General features: G+C 39.3%; 1 protein-coding gene across 2 annotated transcripts in view; it reads left to right on the plus strand.

Annotated features, from left to right (window-relative positions):
* Positions 1–19,145, plus strand: part of LOC126326755 (deubiquitinase DESI2) — a 142,605-nt gene that overhangs the window by 40,468 nt on the left and 82,992 nt on the right. The window contains exon 1 of one of the 2 annotated variants that reach the window (XM_049995787.1): positions 2,379–2,786. The exons of the other annotated variant lie outside the window; for it this stretch is intronic. The gene's annotated coding sequence lies outside the window, so the exon portion shown is untranslated. Of the gene's footprint in view, positions 1–2,378; positions 2,787–19,145 lie in introns of those variants that run through there. 2 annotated transcript variants of the gene reach the window in all.

Here is a 19,145-nt window from a genome sequence, read left to right on the forward strand (position 1 = left end):
ATTTAGCTGCTCCAGACAGTTTTCGGATAATGTGTTCAAATGTAATTCACACGACAGCTTGTATGTACCACCCGTAAAGAATCCATAGACATCCCAGTCTATACTGGGTAGGTTGAAGTCGCCTCCTACTAATGTAGCATGATCCGGGTACTTCAGCGATACAGAATGTAGACTCCCTTTGAATGATTCTAGAACTGTCACGGTGGCACCTGGTGGCCAGTAATAACACCCCACAATTAACTTTATTTCCCCTAGCCCTGTTAAATGTGTCCAGATAATTTCACAATCACACGCTACATCGACCTCAGTAGGCACAAAATTTTTGTCAACTGCAATGAAGACACCACCTCCTACGGTGTCTAATATGTCTTTCCGATACACGTTCCAACCCTCACTAAATATTTCGGAACTTCCTATCTCAGGGTTCAGCCAGGTCTCAGTCCCGAGAATAATTTGCGCGCCACACGCTTCCTGGAGGGCAGTAAATTCAGGAATTTTATTTCAGACACTCTGAAAATTTACTACTAATATCTTGATAGCTGAAGTGTCTTTACACTGAGCGCATCCTGATTCCCCAGCCTGCCAGTCGACTGGTGAGTGTTCATCAGGACACCTCGCACTACTGCCTAGCCTAAAAAAAACCCATGTGCACGCCACAAGTGCTCTGCTACCTGAGTAGCCATTTCCTTTGTGTAGTGCAGCCCTGACCTATCTGGGGGGTCTCCTACAATTCCCCACCCAATAGCGCAAGTCTAGAAATCTGCAGCCAACACCGTCACAGAGTCGACGAAGCCTCTGGTTGAGACCCTCCACTTGACTCGAAACCAAAGGACCCCGATCCACTCTGGGAACGATGCTGCAAATAGAGAGCTCTGCTTGCACCCCGCGTACGAGACCAGCGGTCTTCACCAAATCCGCCAGCCGCCTGTACGAACTGAGGATCGCGTCAGAACCCAAGCGACAGGCATCATTGGTGCCGACGTGAGCAACTACTTGCAGACGACTGCACCCCGTGCGCTCGATAGCCGCAGGCAAGGCTGCCTCCACATCTTGGATGAGACCCCCAGGCAGACAAAATGAGTGCTCCTTATATTTATTACCAGTCCTGGACGCTATTTCCCTAAGGGGCTTCATCACCCGCCTAACGCCATCTCTAAAATAATTTTCTTATTGTCCTTTTCTGTAAATTTGAACATTTGCAAAATATACAACTTTATCTGTCATATGAATACTTTTTATTTTATGGAATGCTTCATTTTCCTCTACAATACCGCATGCTGTCATTTTAGGGTCAGGAAAGATTTTGATAACATTTTTTGCTGGTACAGGAATGTTTTTTATACATATCAGTTTCCATCCACTTTGTTTGTTTGTTTATTGCTGCTAGTAAATATGGAGTCTTCAGGATCAAAGGAAGATAATCTTTCATCGCATTCCATTTCAGAGTCATTATCATGATCACTCAGTCACTATCATGATCGCTCAGTAATATTATTTCATCCTCTTCAACAGAAAAAAAAAATTATCAATATCTCCGCAGTTTTCTGCTTCTGCAAGCAACTCTAAAAGAGTCTGCTATAATTCCTCCTCTAGCAAGTATTTTTTTGCCCTAAAATAAGAAACATGAGCTATTGTTAAAAGGTATTGAAGTGTAATAACGGACATCTCTGGAATACGTCTCTTTTTTTTTAACACTGTTTCGTGTAAACGTACAGGACATAGTGTTGACAATTTCGAATAGTACGTACATGATCACACGCATAATGTGTGCGGTACACGGTTGCTGCAGTTCCAGGTGTAAGTTTTCGATACCCTTGACCTGTTGACGCTACAATAGCTTTGGTACAACAAAACATAAGCTAAACAATGACTAGAAAGGTATTGAAAATTAGAAGGCTGTTAGGCTTATCATTTGTCCGGTAGAGGGGAAAAGGGGTTTTTGGGTACAAAAATGCACCGAAGCGTCTTCTCTAGGGTTAAGGTTTCGTCTAATGTGGAATCTCCGCCATTTGAAGGTGAAGTGGGCTGTTGTTTCGTTGACAACTTGTGTGAATCGGACTTTTAAACACTTGCTGTTCCGTCAGCAGTCTGTGTGAACTTTTCCTTTGAAATGATTGCATATAGTATTTTTTTAAAAACATTTCATTTCATGACGTCCCGTGTGAAGCGGGTTTCAGCGATAGGTATTCTAGAGTTATCAATTTGCGCATCCGGCTCTTTTCTCCAGATTCACAGACGAAAAGTCAGGATAATAGCTTTTTCCCGGTTTTTTTATACTAAAAATTCACTTAACAAGTTTGTGCTTTCGTTTATTATATCCCGATGTTCATGACAGTATTCGTTGCTATAGGATATCTATCATCTGTAAAGAGTGTGTTAGTAGTGAGACTGGCATTGAACTGTTTATATCGCGTGTATAAGTCGTTTTTAGCAGAAAAATGTTGAGCAAATTGAATAACTGTTTTACACCAATACATTTGCAATGCAATTCCACTATTTGTTGTCGTAAGCGTGTATCCTAGAAACAGTCCGAAGACTGAAGATCTTTGACTACGGATATTACATAGTAGAGCGAGGTTTTGTTGTATGCTGTGAAATGTGTAGGCGTGAATAGTTGAGATGTGTTTGTTGTTAGTGGTGTTCGTGTGGTGGCCACCGTTTTTCAAATGAATAGAACTTTGGAAATTTTCGTCTGAGTTTGGCGGGTATTTTACAGATATGGTTCCAACTTGACAGCGAAACTTTGTGAACTGAGTTTAACATGTATATATTTCAGAAATTGAAAGGTAAGGTAGCTGGGAGTGAGTAGTTTTAACAATAATAAAATTCTAAAGGGGTAGTATCAGATGAATAGCTGTACCCACAATGCTGCTTATGTTGTGCCACCATTCTAGCGCGAGACTGACAGACAAAGAACTTGGGAAAACAGTGATCTGTGAATTTTCAGTATATTTATTCATTGCTCAGAACTGCCCCCTACGTGTTTACATTTCTTGGTCACAGAGAGTTATCGAATATCAGGATTTAGATTTACTTACGTGGCAGTTCCCTTCAGAACCCCGAAGTATCGAAAAAATTTAAGCAGTATGAGAGAATGATGAATCCCACCAGTACTGGTGTTAATTTTACTAATTGCAATGGTATGAATTCCAAGCCTTTCCTCTTCCACCTCAGGGACCAATAACCCAGCTGTCACAACTCAGTAAACAGCTGACGACAACAAGACCTGTTATTTTTCTTCCAATTAATTATCTGTAAGGTATATAGTATTCTACAACAAAAGCCATAAGTAACCATTCTGTTATCGCCCTTCATTTACATTTAAAATGAGGGTGAATTGCTTGTCCTTCTAATTCATAACGACGGATGTGGCGTTTATAATGTTTTTCTGTTTGCAGAAGAAACACTTACCAAGAATTACATTTTTACCTTAGCTTGGGAACTGCTTCTAGTTATTTGGCCACCCATCTAGAAGACTTTAGGAAAATGAAGCACACAACCCCCCCCCCCCCTCCCCCACCACGCACACATGCATAAACAGAGAGTTGGGGAGTTAAATAACGAACAGACTTAATTATTTAGTGCCAAAGTGTGTAGAATTTCTGCTGTTTGATAGAAGGCCTGATACGGATTCTGCCATTTAGTTATTGTAAATAGTGAGCTGCAATAAAATAAACCTACCGTTTATAACATCTTTTAATATATTGTATGTTGTTGTGGCGTTCAGTATGTAGCAAGTCTGTTCATTTTGAGAAACGGGGAGGTAAAGGTAGATGTCCATGAGGAGGATTGAATTATTTCAAAAGCTTATTTTCTTTTATCTCATTATACATTTTTGTCAATCTCTTCCTTGTATGTAGAGCTGATTGGCATACAAACGTGTACTATCATGGAGCGTGTTGGTTTCATGTCTATCTTGGTTACAATAATGTGTTCATTATGCTGTTTGTCGTAGCTGTCTGCATTCCTATTTCCTTATGTGTTGCTAGACCTACTCCTGAATTACCTCTAGCGACCTATATTGTTTTTATAACCTTGTACTCAGCTGACCAGAAGTCCTGTTCATCCTACCACTGAACTTCATCATTCCCACTAACTTCAACCTATCCATTTCCCTTTATAATTTTTTAATCTACCTGCCTGATAAAGGGGTCTAATATCTCATGCTCCAACTTGTAAATTGCCAGTCGTGATTAGTCCTGCCTGGAGATCAAAATGGGAACTGTTTTATGCAAGAGGATATCAGTATCATTTAAACATACAGTAGAGCTGCATATCCTCAGGAAAAATGGCAGCTGTAGTTTTTAGATGCTTAGCTGTTCACAGTACCAATACAGGAAGTCCATGTTACATAATGTGACGAGGCTATATCAGTCATTCATCCAGAATGCCTCCCCTGCAGAAAAGGCTGTTTACCACTCTTCAGGACCAAAGTTTGGCTGGCCTCTCAAAAGATACCCGTCTGTTGTGGTTGCACCTACAGCATGGCTCTCTGTATCATTGAGACATGCAAGCCACTCACCACAGCAAGGTCCGTGGTTTGTGGGGAATATGTTGCACAGACACAAAATTTTCTATTTTGTGAAGTACACAGCACAGTTTGGAAATACAATGGGTGGTGCTGTTCTTTGCCACGATGACAGAAAAATTTCACTCTGCTGAAATATGTTGCTTAAGAAATAGCTGGTTTCTCAGGGTTTTATTAACAAAATATTATAGTAGTTTCATGATAACGGTTGCTAGTAAACTCTAAACTCGAGCTATAGTGTTGTACCATTACGTTTAAGGGGTTATGGTATGAAGTCATCGGTTATTTGATCATTGGGTCATTCCATGTCAGTTCAACCAGGGGCTCCAGCCCATACTCTCAGATTTGACTGAAATTCTGTACACTAATTCTACCATGTGTGGAACACTCGTGTACAATGTATTAGTTTCCCCTGCCAATTAGTTCCAGAATTATGACTTGTGAAAGAAGGTGGCATGGCCTGGAAATTGCAACCCACATCTGGCAATCTATCTTCAGACCCAACTTCAGGTCTTAATAACTTGGGAACTATTCTACACAGTCCAGTGAAATTTTTACAACCCAGTAACATCCATTTAGAGAACACACTCCATGAATCAAAACGCCAACAAAATATTTCTGAGGGAAAATAATAAATTCCAAAATGTGATTAAAAAATGTAATAAGTTAAAAGGTACATATTGTAGTTGCCCTCTATGCCAAGGAAAGAAACTTCCACATGGGAAAAATATATTAAAAACAAAGATTCCAAGTGGGAAAGTGCCGGTAGACAGTCACAATAAAATAACACACAAGTGTGGTGTGTGTGTTTGTGTGTTATTTTATTGTGCCTGTCTTGGAATATTTGTTTTATATATATAGACACACACACACACACACACACACACACACACACAAGTGATATCCAAGCCAAATTTCACACACTGCATAAGTAGACCATAATGATATATATCTCAAAATTTCAGCATATTATTGCAAGACATTTGTGTACAATGAAAGTTGAGATATGTATTTGATGATGTGGCCATTGTACCACTACACAATTTTGTAAAAACATATTGTAAATTGTTCTGCCTCTTCTTGTCCTCTCTCACAACAGTTTAATCGCTATGCAACAACATATAGACAGATTAACACAACCTATCATTAATGTTTACTGCACCTTAACTGCTAAAAACCAGTCGATTGTGCTTTGAACTGAAGTTCTCCCACACTTTAGCTACTTTACTCTGTACATTGAGTGGCACTGTGGTAGGAACTGGAACTGTCATAAGAATATGTTTAAAAGGAATCCAACACCTGTCTGCCAGAGTGGCCAATGAAATGATACTGCTGGTGCCATGAAGTTCACAAATAAATCATCATCTGCTTCACAGCACTCTGCAACACATCCTAAGTACCATTTGTCATCATAAACAGCTATAACATAGCAACCTGTTTGTATGTTGCTGCTTTTGCTTCTGAATCCTGAGTCAGACACACTGTGAAGACACATGTTGTGCATGAACCTATAGTTATAACCGGACAGTCTGCATATTGTCAGAGTCCGCTGGAGAGAAGTGATGCTGGCTCCTTGTGCCTGAAACAGTTTTAACGTGTTCTAGTGTGTTTTTTAGCAATTCTTCAACTGATTTCACCTCATCTTTCGTAACATAGAATGATTGTACGCCAGAGATATTTTTCTGTACCCAGGTAAACAATGGAAGAGGTGTTAGAATTTGACCTTCTGTAGGGTGTTGCAGACCAGCTCATGGTGGCATGTGCTTAATGGTAGCATGAATACCATCACATATATTTTTACCATGACTTGTTGCGAAAAAATTCCATTCTGCATGAATCTGAAAATCATGGTAATGCATGCATAAATTCTTGAGATTTTTTGTTTTTGTACTGACTAGCTGCCCCATCACTGAAGTATTTCGCAAAATGTATGTGAGGCAGCTTGTTTTTCACATATGCCATGACAGTGCGAATATGGGAATGAACTGCAATGGCATCATGAATTGTAGTCGCTAAAAACGCACAGGTTCATGACAGACACATCACCTGATTCGCCTCTATAGTAAATTGCAAATGGCTGGAGAGTTGCTTGACAGCTGTCCCAATGATATCCTTGGATGGCATTTTGAACTATAAATGCATAATTTTCAGAAAAGTCTAGTATTACTGTAATTTCATCTTGTTTCAAATTGTCCTTACAAAACTGGAGATAATCCGATTGTGCTGTTGCTGTGAAGGTGTGTGTGGTCAGTTTGTCTGTTTTTTGACATCCCATGTCAACAAAATCTTCCACTGTACTTTGCTTTGTTTCAAGACTTGTGCAATCCATATGTGTCCATTGTTTATAAGAAACAAGTTCATCATCATCCATAAGTAGTTCACCATACAGATTGTTATTCATGTGTTCTGCAAGATTTGCCTTACCAGGACACTTTTCACACCTGTGTATCATGCACTGGTAGGAACTGATGTCTCACACTAACAGCTTCATTGCACCTTTGTAATGCAGACCAGAATCCCTTATAGCAGCAAACATCAGCTTAGCATTATGTTGGGTCTCACATACACAAACATTGTATGTGCCCCTTGCACTTTCAGGCACAACCCATTTTGGCCGAAAATTGAAAAAGGTTGATAAACCTACTTTGGTATTGGGATATTTTTCCTTTGAATTCTACATATAGTTCTGACATGTTGCACAGCAAGTCTTTTTTGCATCTGTACATGTACATTTCCTATTTTCACCATTACATTGTCTTTTTTTCCAGGCATTGTTCAGATGTAGTCATTATTTTTGTAAAACTCCGACACTAGCACCTTTATTTCTGAGCTCGATTGCTTACCCTGAGCCTGCTGGAGTTGTGGAAGCACTCCTTGTGTTGCTTTTATTTTCATAGCTTGCTTTACCATATATGTAGAAACATTGAATTCCTTTGCAGTGTAGTCAATAGACCAGGTGGAAGGCGCAAGGGTAAAAATTGCTACTTTTTTCTGGCATGTGGATATGGCAGATTTTTCTTTCAAATAATGCACAATTTTGCCCAAATCAGAGCATTTCTGGCATGATTTCTGTTCCTTTGGAGCAGATAGTTCTTCCTCTTCCACCATTAGTGTGTCAGCTATTTTGTGTTTTAATTCCATTTGAGCTTCTTGTAGTTTTCTTCTACCATAGCTGGGCCTATGCCTTTTCCCAACTTTGTGTGTTTTCATGGGAGACAAACCAAGAGCAGTCACTGAAGTATTTAATTGCTCATCCGCTGTGGTTGGAAGTGGCTGATACTCTTCGTCACTGTCGTGTAAATCATCAGAATAAATCTTTTGTTCTGGTTTCATGTTAAGTCCCATGCACTGATTCACTTTCAGTACTGATTTTATATCAATTTCTCTGAGACTACACTTCACTGACTTCTTATGAATCCAAAATGGATCAAAACAACTTCTTTGTAGGAAACAATACTTACCCAGAAACACTTTCATATGATGATAACAAACACTAAAGTTTCCTGGAACTGTACTTCTTGTGCCCACATGGTGTATCCTGGATCTCCATAGCAACAAATCTTGGTCCGATTCATCCTGGTCATACTATTTCCTTTTCATAATATTGTTATATTCCATACTGGATTTTCTGTTTGAAAATACGAAAATGTGGTAAATGAAGCAGGAGAAACGGAATACAAATGTTGAAAAAAAGGAGATTGACCAAAAGTGCAAAATGAATAAGCAAGGGTGGCTAGAGAATAAATGAAAGGACTTAGAAGCATATATGATAAGGAGAAATGTAGATACCATCTACAGGAAAGTTAACGAGACCTTTAGAGAAAAGAGAACCAGCTGTATGAATATCAAGATCTCAAATGGAAAATCAGTGCTAAGGAAAGAAGGGAAAGCAGAAAGATGGAAAGAGTATATAGAGGATCTATGATATTGCATGAATAATTTGACAGATTGCTGATAGACATAAGTTGATAAAAGGCCTAGAGAGTAGGGACTTTTCACAACTGCTGAATATCATAAAAGAACATATAAACAAAATCTGGCATTTCGCTTTGTACTGTATGACCAGTAGCATCAGTATTGCCTCATTTGCTCCTAAAGTTCTCCTAATCTTCCCCAAGGCCAGTTTTTCCATTCTTCTGTAACAAATTCATGTTAGTATTTACAGCCATGACTTATTAAACTGGTAGTTTGGCAATATTCACACCTGTCAACACCTGCTTTCTTTGGAATTATTATTTTCTTCTTGATGTCTGAGGGTATTTCGCCTGACTCATACATCTTGCTCACCAGATGGAAGAGTTTTGTCATTTCTGGGAGTAGACAACATTCCACCACATTTTCACCAACCTCCACCACCAGGGTTAACCTTCTGTTTAATCACTCTCCAGTCTTCTGTCGGGACTTTTGGGTTCTGGGCCCCTGTTTTCCTGAACAGAGTCTTGGGAGAGACTTCCTTAATGTTCTTGGGTATCCATAATGATATCTTTGCGGTCTTAAGAAGCTCCGCTGTCATCTTTACCAGTAGCTTCGCATCTTCCCACGGGGATGTCATGAGCAACTTGTCCTTGAGCCATTCTACTGTGTGCACCCCCTCACAGACAAAAATGAGTGCACCACGATCTAGATAGACCTTCCTGAAGTTGGGACCTGGGCCAGCGTCCCCCCCTCCCCCAATCTTTTCAAAGAGCGCTATCCTGCTGCAAGGTAATGGCCACCAGTGAATAACATTCCTGGATAGCTGCCATCCTAAAAACCAAGACTGCAGGACTATAGGTCTGTTTCCCTATTTCTTGCCTCAGTTTTTCTGGACTCGCTTATCCAGGGAGGAGGGAGTCTTTGATTCCTCCCTTATCCATCTTTGACATTGGGGGGGGGGGGGGGGGGGGTTCTGCGTGTCACCTGCAACCTGAGACAGTTTTTTCCTGGGAGGTCTTTGGTTTTAGTCCCTTTACTTCCCTCCATTTGTGTTTAGTAAGCCATTCTTTTCCTTCCTTTTCCCTCTGTTCCCTGAGTAGCTTCCTCCTTATGGTCCCAGACAAGCTTTTGATCTTAATCTGGTCTAATTCTCGGTTACAGTTCCCACTTCTGGCTCAGGTCGAGACCGTGATTCAGTAGTGGAAGTTCCTCCTAATGTTTGGCTATCTGAGGTCTCAATTTGCCCCTCAGTTCCTTTTTCTGTAATTGTGTCCATGTTGGTCCTTCGAGATTTGGGGATCTAGAAGGTCCACAGTACGAATACCCTGCGCGGTGTAATGCTAGTTACACAGGGAGGTCGCCCGGTATCCCTGAGACTCCGTTTGCAACACATCTTTCCATGTGCCACACACCCCTCAGCACGGATGCATCACACCTTGGGTTGGATCAGGGAATAGGGTAGGACTGGGAATGGATATGGAATAGGGGACATTGTGGGACACTCTTAGTCTGATCCATCGGCTGAGGCCTTTCCTGCAGTAGGTCCTGTACCTTTGGCATAGCCCTCAGCTTCCCGCGGATATGCAAGCCTCTCCACCTGCACGGACAGTGCTTTGTCAAGGTGGTGTGTCCCCCGGAGAGGTTGTTAACATAAAGTATGGATTTAAGTGTAAGGAAGCCTTTTCTTATAGTAAATGTGTGGCATGTAGCAAGTATGCAAGTGAAACATGGATGATAAACAGTTTAGAAAAGAAGAGAGTAGAAGCTTTTGAAATGTGGTGACATGGAAGAATGCTGAAGCTTAGATGTGTCAATCACATAACAAATGAGTAGGTACTGAATAGAGTTGGAGAGACAAGAAATTTGTGGCACAGCTTGACTAAAAGAAGGGATTGGTCGATAGGACATATTCCAAGATATCAATTTATCACCAGTTCAGTGTATTGGAGGGAAGTGTAGGTGTAAAAATCATAGAGGGAAACCAAGAGATGACTGCAGTAAGCAGATACAGAAAGGGGTAGGTTTATTTATTTATTTATCCATCCGTAGACAATCAGGATTGTATGGATGTTGTCAACATGAGTATATACAATAGGTACACAAATTTGTAATTGTCACAATCGGAATTCATGAATATTATAACAAGATGCATTTTTAAACCACTTAATGACACAGTTACTAATTTTTACTTATTTCTATGCATTCACATCATCTCAAGTAATCATTGACAGTATAAAAGCACTGTTCCGAGAGATATTTTTTTAGCGATTTCCTCAGGTTATCTATTTTGCTTATGTCTTTGATCCCTTGTGGAAGTTTATTGTATAATTTAATTCCATTATATAACATGCTATTTTGAGTTTTTGATTTGTTTTTCCTATAGAGGTGTAAGTGTTGTCTGTGTCTGGTGTCTTGTGCATGTATGGAACTGTTTATCGGGAACTGGTCAATGTGTCTTTTTATGTATATTACTGTCTGCAAAATGTATTCACATGGAACTGTCAATATACCCAAAGATTTAAATAACTCTGTGCAGTGGGATCTACTGCTACTTTTTGTTATGATTCGTACGGCCCGTTTTTGCAACTTAAATATTGTTTGTCTGTTCTGCTCTGTTGATCCCCAGAAGGTTATGCCATAACTAATTATAGAGTGGACATACGCAAAATATGCAGTTCTAGTACACCGGCTACTACACACTGAATTTATAATCCTAAGTGCATAGCATGCTGAAGCTATTCGCTTTACAAGTACTGCAGTGTGCTTGGTCCAATTTAGTTGAGAGTCGACATGCATGCCTAAAAATTTTGTTGATGGTACACATTCTATGTGCTCGTCATTAACTTTTAGCTTGCTACTGTTCGGTTTTCTGTTTAAGTGGAAGCTAATACTGTTGGTTTTTTTTTTTACATTTAGGGTTAATTTATTAGTCTCTATCCATTGGCATACATGCTTAAGTGTTTCCTCAGCTTTTTCATTGAGTGCACTTGGCGACTCAGCTTTGATTAGGATGTTACTGTCATCAGCAAGCAGTACTGATTCACCATGTTTGACACTTTGTGGAAAATCGTTTATGTATATAAAAAAGAGGATTGGGCCCAGCACACTTCCTTGGGGGACTCCTATGTTGATGTATTCTGGGTTTGAGAGGTGTGAAAAGGTGTGATTAGAGTTGGTTTGAGTGATCTCCACCTGTTGGACCCTGTTTTGCAGGTATGAATGAAACCACATGTTTGTTACTCCTCTTACTCCTAGTGCATTTAGTTTGTTTAGCAAAATTGTGTGGTCTACCGTGTCAAATGCTTTGGTCAAATCAAGGAAGATCCCTGTTATGTGGTCTCCTTTGTCTAGTGCTTCGAGGATAACATTTGAGAAGTGAGCTACAGCTGAATTTGTGCTTTTGCCAGCCCGGAAACCAAATTGCTCTTTACTCAGAAGATTGAACTTTGTTAAGTACCCCATGAGCCTGTTTTTCATTATGGTCTCTATGACTTTTGAAAAGGATGACAGTAATGAGATTGGTCTGTAGTATTCTATGATTTCTGGGTCACCTTTCTTATATATAGGTAGGATTTTTGCATGCTTTAGTATTTCTGGGAAGCAACCCATGGAGAAGGATTCATTGATGATGTGCACTAATGGGTCTTTGATGTTGTCTATGCAGACCTTCAGTAAGCACACAGGTATTTCATCTATGCCTGCTGAATTTTTACATTTTAGGTTACTCACAACATTGGATACTTCTTCTGCTGTGGTTGGTCGTAGCATCATTGTGTGTGCTATTTTGTTCAGCGTTTGTGATTGCTTTGTTTTGTTGAACTTCAGTTGCAGTCTGGTAGCCATGTTACTAAAATATTGATTGGCAAAGTTTGCTAGTTTTTTGGGATCATTTATTTTGGTATCATTGTGCTGAAACTGTATGTTTACTGGCTTTAATTTTTTTCCTATTAGTTTCTTGTTTGGTGATTTTCCATGCTGCTTTGATTTTATTACTGGATTTTTCTATAAATTTGTCATTTTGGTACCTTTTAGCCACTAACAATACTTTTCTATAGATCTTTCTGTATCTATGATAATAGTTATGAAATGCTGAATCATTACGGTAGTTTTTCATTGAGCTGAGGTGCTTGAGCGTTTCAGCAGATTTCCTTATCCCATTGGTTACCCAGCTGTTGTTGTTGCATGATTTAGTGATTCTTAGAACTTAAGGGAACACTTCTTCAAACCTGAATTTAAATACTGACAGAAACTTTGAAAACATCCCATTTATAGTAGGTTCTCTGTACACTTCCTTCCATGTTTCACTGTTAAGTAGTGCAGCAAATAGAGCTCTTTTTGACTTAGAGAAAACCCTACTGTACTTGTGTATTTTAGTGTTATTATCTAATTCTATACCCAATTTTAATAACTGACTGGAATGGTCTGCGATGCCAAGGTCATCTATGACAACGTCACATCTATCTTGCTCTATGTCTGTTAGCATATGGTCAATACTTGAAGCTGAATGTCTGGTTATCCTAGTGACAGTGTTAATTAATGGTGATACACCATAGGCATACATAATGTTCAGAAAATTATTGTACAACATATCTGGGTTCATCATGTTCATGTTTAGATAATTTTGCCTTTGGGGCTGGAGACCATATCTAATGCTTGGGTTAACTTTGTAGTGAATGTGTCCATGTCACCACTGGGAGCACGATAAATACATAGTACTGTTAGCCTTTGGAATACATCTAGGTTTTTTATATCTAAAGCAGATATTTCTATGTGTTTATCTTCACTTAATGCCATGACGTCATTCCTAATTTTATACATAATCCCCTCTTTCACTTATATGCATGATCCACCACATTTCATAGTGTTTCTACTGTAATGACAGGCTAGAATGTATGAATGTAGTGCTACATTTGATAATTCTGAACCGTTACACCAATGTTCTGTTAAGCAAACAGGTGAGCTGTCAATAGACTGCAGTTCCACTTCTAATTGTTGCACTTTGTTTCTTATGCATTGCATATTTTGGTGGAAGACTGAGAAGCACTGAGCACTGCTTACCTTGTAGTCTTTACGTTTCTCTTGCCTTGGTCTAAAAAATCCTTTTGGTGATGGGGTGTTATGGTTATCCTACTGATTGATGGACTGGCCACTGTTTCTTCCGTTGGATCCTCACATTTTCTCGCTGTTTTTGTTGAAGATGATTCTGGCGCTGCCTCTTCTTGTTCAAGTGATGATCCTGGCTGCACTGATGCTGTGGCTGCGACTAACTTACTAGTTATGCAGCTGTTAAGGTGTTTTCGTATTTCCTTGATAGAAACTGGCTGTATTGCAATTGTATTTCTTACAGCGTGGTCGTCTTTTTGTATTAGTTTTGTCAGCATTTTGCTAATGCACGACTTCCCAGCACTGTTATAGTGTTGACCATGTTTCGTGAACAGTTCTCATGAATTGGGAAGCTCAAAGAATGTTACGTTTTGATAGTACTTGCATATTTTACGAAATTGTCTATTTATTTTTGTAAGCTCCAAATTTACGATTGAGTTGTCCTGCAGGTCGTTTCTATGAGGCATGCTTGTGACTACGATATTCGGCACTTTGAGGTTCAGTAGTGTTGTTTTTAGACATTGTGTGGCAAATTTACCCTCGTTTCGGTATACATCGTTGCTTCCACCCATGTTGTAGTAGTTATTCAAAGATGAAGAGACTCACATAGGATAGAGTAGCATGGAGAGCTGCATCAAATCAGTCTTCAGACTGAAGACAACAACAAAAGTAACCCATTGTTAAAGCTGTCAGTGCCTCAGAGAGGAGTTCAATATGCAGCGATAAAAATTTTTGATCATTTGCCCAATAACATAAACTGTCTGACAGGCAGCGAAGCAAAATTTAATTTAAAATAATTTCTGCTGGAAAACTCCTTCTAATCCATTAACGAATTTCTACTTAAAAACTGGTAGCAAGTAAAAAAAAAGTTTAGTTGCACGAGTGGGAATAAAAATGATAGTGTGTTCAGTAATGCTAACACTAAGCTTGATACATGTCCTGTAAACTGACTCATTCTACATCATTCGGTAAAAGAATCATTCAAATGAAGTATGGAACATGTAACTAAGTAATTAACTATAGGTGACTAGCCAACTTTATATATATGCTCTATGTAACCATCTAACAAACTATTGGTGACTAGCCAACTTGATATACATGCTCTAAAAGTCATTCCATGTGAAGCGACCAAAGGATTGCGCCTCAACCCTCTCCAATTTTGACGAAGTTTTTGCAGGATATACGTGTAGATTTTACATGAAGCCTTGCCAAATTACAGCTCCATAAGTAGTATGTTTAGGCCAATAGACACATCTTTATGAAGCCTACTTTTTTGACATTATGAGTTGAATGAATAAATCATTGAGTTTGTTTTGCCATGGCTCAGAATCTAAATGACTTATCATGACAAAACTTAGTGATCCTGTTCAACTTTCTGGGTACAACAGCTTAGTTGTTGAACAAAAGCTCGAGTTATAGTAAATTTATTGTAATATGCTATGAAGGTGGCTCACAAATGTTGCAGTAACAAATTTGGACTGTATTTTATTGCCCTGTATGTATTGAAAGAGTAACGATGCGAAGCAGATTTTTTAGTCATGTGTAGTGTTATCTATGTTCAAAGTCTACTCAAAAATTTAATTAGTCAGTTTTGACTCATTTTCAATAGGCCATATCTTGAAAGCAATCATTGAAAAGAGCTCACTTTGACGTATCAAGTAAAGAGTCTTTCATTTTTGAGGCAGACAGGTTTAAATACAACAATGAAGTATAAAACATGCTTTGACCTCGGTGCCGAAGGGCACTTTTGTGTGGCAAAAAATGTTCAGATTTAATGTGTGCATTTTTAAGTGCTGTATAGTCTGTTGTAATTACTGGCTAAATGTGTTTTCCTGTAAATAAAAATTATTTCAAATTATCTGCATATTAAGAAAAGTTTATCTGGGTATTTAAATTTCTTTTGTTCTGTTACAAAATTCCCCGCAAAAGTTTTCGTCATCTGTGATTGTTTAATTTTTTCGGGTGGAAATATGAATTGTAAAATATTGAAATCAAAGGCAATAGGAGGTGAAAATTAAACGGTAGTATCATGGATATCAAAGAACTTTCAATGGCAGATAGCACTGGCCTTGCAGATAATTCTGTGTCATCGGAAAACATTTGTGCATCAACCAGGCTTCAAACTAATCTCATAGAATTTTCAGTAGTACTACAAGAATTACTAAACCAAAGAAGTGAAATATGTCTCATTGAAAATGTCCAAATATGCTTTCATCACAAAGCGATAGCCTACTTTTGAAATGGAATAAGTATGAATTTCTACAACAATCCCATTGTAAACCTTTTGGTGCAAAGAACCATTCTGTGAAAAAGGGGTTATGGATTGTTAATGCAAGAATAGCCAATCAGTTGTAAGCTGTGCAAAGAGCAGTGTGAAACCTGCTCAGAAGATTTGTCCAATTTGAAGAAAACAGTTTTCTGTAAAGAACACAGCAAAGTCTCGGTTAAATTCATCCCAGTCAGATGACGAACCAGAGTTAGCATAGCCAGCAGAATCATTCAGTACAAGTCTAACTACTAGTGGGGTCGCTCCTCTAAGATTTCAGTGTACCAACAAGGGATGCCGAAAGTTATATAGAATGAAAAGCAAGTGAAACTCAAAAGGCAGTTGTGAATAACATTGTTGCTGCCGGATGCTTTAACATAAAAGATTTTCAATACCTACACAAGCAAGGCATATCCTGAATGTGAAGATTAAAATCAATTGATTAAAGAATTGAAAGAGAAGTTGCAATTATCATTGCAACCTGAAGAATTGCAGATTTTGACATTGTACGTCAAGGCTGGACAGTAAACGAGGTAATGCTGCCAAAGAACAGCTGTGGCAAGAAGATTCCACAGGTTGTAAAAGAAAGAGTAGTAACATTTTTCAAAATAAAGAACTTAGCCGAATTTTCCCAGGTAGAAAACTGTAGTTCAATTAGAATAAATGGAAATGTAACAATGAAAACAATCAGTTATTGATAACATTATTTAATTGAATAGATAAAAATCTACTCACCAAACAGCAGCACAATAAAAACGTAAAAGCTTGTGATTGGCAAGCTTTCAGAGCCAGTGACTCCTTTATCAGGCAGAAGTGTTGAAGGGGAAGGAAGAAAGGTGAAGGAAAGCGACTGGAGAAGTCTGAGAAAAGGGGTAAATTTTGCGAAAGAACCGTGGGTCAGGGGAGACTTACTCTATAGGATCAGAAGGAAAGACTATTGTTGGGGACTGCATCGGACAAGATTTGAAAACCTGAGAACTTAAAGGTGGAAGACAGGGTACTATCCAAGACAAAGATTACTAGTAAAATATCGTGCACAAGTTAGTGGGGATTGAGAAGCTAAGTGCATTGTACGTAACAGAGGTGGGAGGGGCAGTGAAAATAGATGGGAAAGAGAATGAAAGGTGTTGAAAACTAAAACTAAAACAAAGAGTAGTACAGTGAAGAAAAGCTGGGATGGAAGAAATTAACGTAAATTAATGCCAGTTGGATGGCGAGAACCAAAGACATGTTGTAGTGCTAGTTCCCATGCGCAGAGTACTCAGAAATTGGTGCCTGGGGGCAGAATGCAGATGGCGCATGTGGTGGAACAGGTGCCAAGGTCAAGAATGTCATGTTGTGTTGTAGAGCATGGTCTGTAACTGGATACTGTGTGTTGCCAGTATATAGCCTGTGCTTATGCCCATTCATCCCAGTTGATAATTTGGTGGTAATCATACCGATGTAGAAGGCTGAACAGTGTTTACATAATAGCTAGTATATGATGTGTAATTTCACATGTGGCTCTCCCTTTGATAGTATGTTTTGCCAGTTACATGGATGTTATAGGTGGTGATAGGAAGGTGCATAGGACAAGTCTTGCTGCAGGGATGGTCACAAGAGTTGGAGCCATATGGTAGGGAGCAGGAGCAGCATAGGGTCTGACAAGAATATTGCGGAAATTTGGACAGTGATGGAAAGCTATTCTAGGTATGGTAGGCAAAATTTCAGACAGAATGGATCTCATTTCAGGGCATGATTATAGGAAGTGGGATTGACGGTATAGCTCACTCGAGTCCATTTTAATTGATATTATCAACACGTTCAGCGACTGACTCAATGAGAACTGAAACAGTAGGCCTTAGGAACTACAAAGAGTAAGACTAGTAGTGGCAAAGCCAACATGAACCAATGCAAGACCGCGCAAATGGTATGTTTTTAATCTAATGAAAGAATAAGTTTGTTTGTTCTTAAATGCAGTGTCTCGAAAATAAAAACATCTTTTCTGATCAAACAGAGTAAACTCTTTCCAATGGTGGCAAGGAAAATCAGATTTGGGTGATCCCTTTTGAATTATGGCCTCTTGAAAATGTGCAGAAAAAAAAACTAAAAACATATTCAGAAGACTTGAAACTTAGATAAGTCAGTTTCTATTTGAACCATCAAGGTGCCACTTATAGAGCTTTTTGACTTGCTGAAAGGCTGCAGATGACTAAAAATTCAGCTTCAGAAAGTTATTCATTCAGTAGATACAGGCTGATAAAATATGATCCAAATTTATGAGCCATTTTGATAAAGTTATCATAATATGAGCTTTCATTCTACAACTGAGATGAACCCAAAAAGTTGGACAGGACGACAAGTCTCTTAAGTCACAAACAATCATAAAACAGAAAGAAACTTCCACATGGGAAAAATATATTAAAAACAAAGATTCCAAGACTTACCAAGCGGGAAAGCGTTGGCAGACAGGCACATGAACAAAACACACACACAGAATTACGAGCTTTCGCAACTGGCAGTTGCTTCGTCAGGAAAGAGGGAAGGAGAGGGAAAAATGAAAGGATGTGGGTTTTAAGGGAGAGGGTAAGGAGTCATTCCAATCCCGGGAGCGGAAAGACTTCCCTTAGGGGAAAAAAAGGACAGGTGTACACTCGCGCACACACACACACACACACACACACACATATCCATCCGCACATACACAGACACAAGCAGACATATTTAATGCCAGGTAATCAATTTCTACCTAGCAGTAAATCATGTGTAAATTGTGCAACGGCAGCGTAGACTCGATTTTTCAACTCGGTTAAATTGCTTGGTAAGGGAGGAAATTCCAGACCAAGAAATCCAGTGGTGTTAAGTTTGGAGTGCCAGACGACCATGCTGTTGACTCTTCACGTCGTGTCCACCGATCTGGGAAGCGTTTATCGAGGAATCCTTGAACTTCCATGAGGAAATGAGGTGGTGCCCTGTCTTGCTGGTAGTAAACAATATCATCGGAGTCATCTTCATCAATCTGTGGATGTAGTCCGCCTGGAGTTTGCCATCTGAACAGGTTTTGCCCAGCACCACCCCTTATTGTAGTCTTCTCCAATGCACATAAAGCTTATGATATCACATGGCGCCATCACATTCTTGCCAACTTAACATGAGCAGAGCCTCTGTGCTCAATCCCAATTTTTATACAGAACTTTCTTCCATGTCGCACTTTTTGGGTACAGGTTGACACCTCCCACAGCGGGAGAGTGGGTTTCTGCAGGGTTCTGTCTAATGTGTCCCTCTCTTTTTAGTGGCTATCAATGGCCTGGTGACAGCTGTGGAGAGTACGGTGTCCCTTTATTTGTGTGACTA

Source organism: Schistocerca gregaria, chromosome 2 (genome assembly GCF_023897955.1).
Source record: "Schistocerca gregaria isolate iqSchGreg1 chromosome 2, iqSchGreg1.2, whole genome shotgun sequence".
Taxonomy (NCBI): Eukaryota; Metazoa; Arthropoda; class Insecta; order Orthoptera; family Acrididae; genus Schistocerca; species Schistocerca gregaria.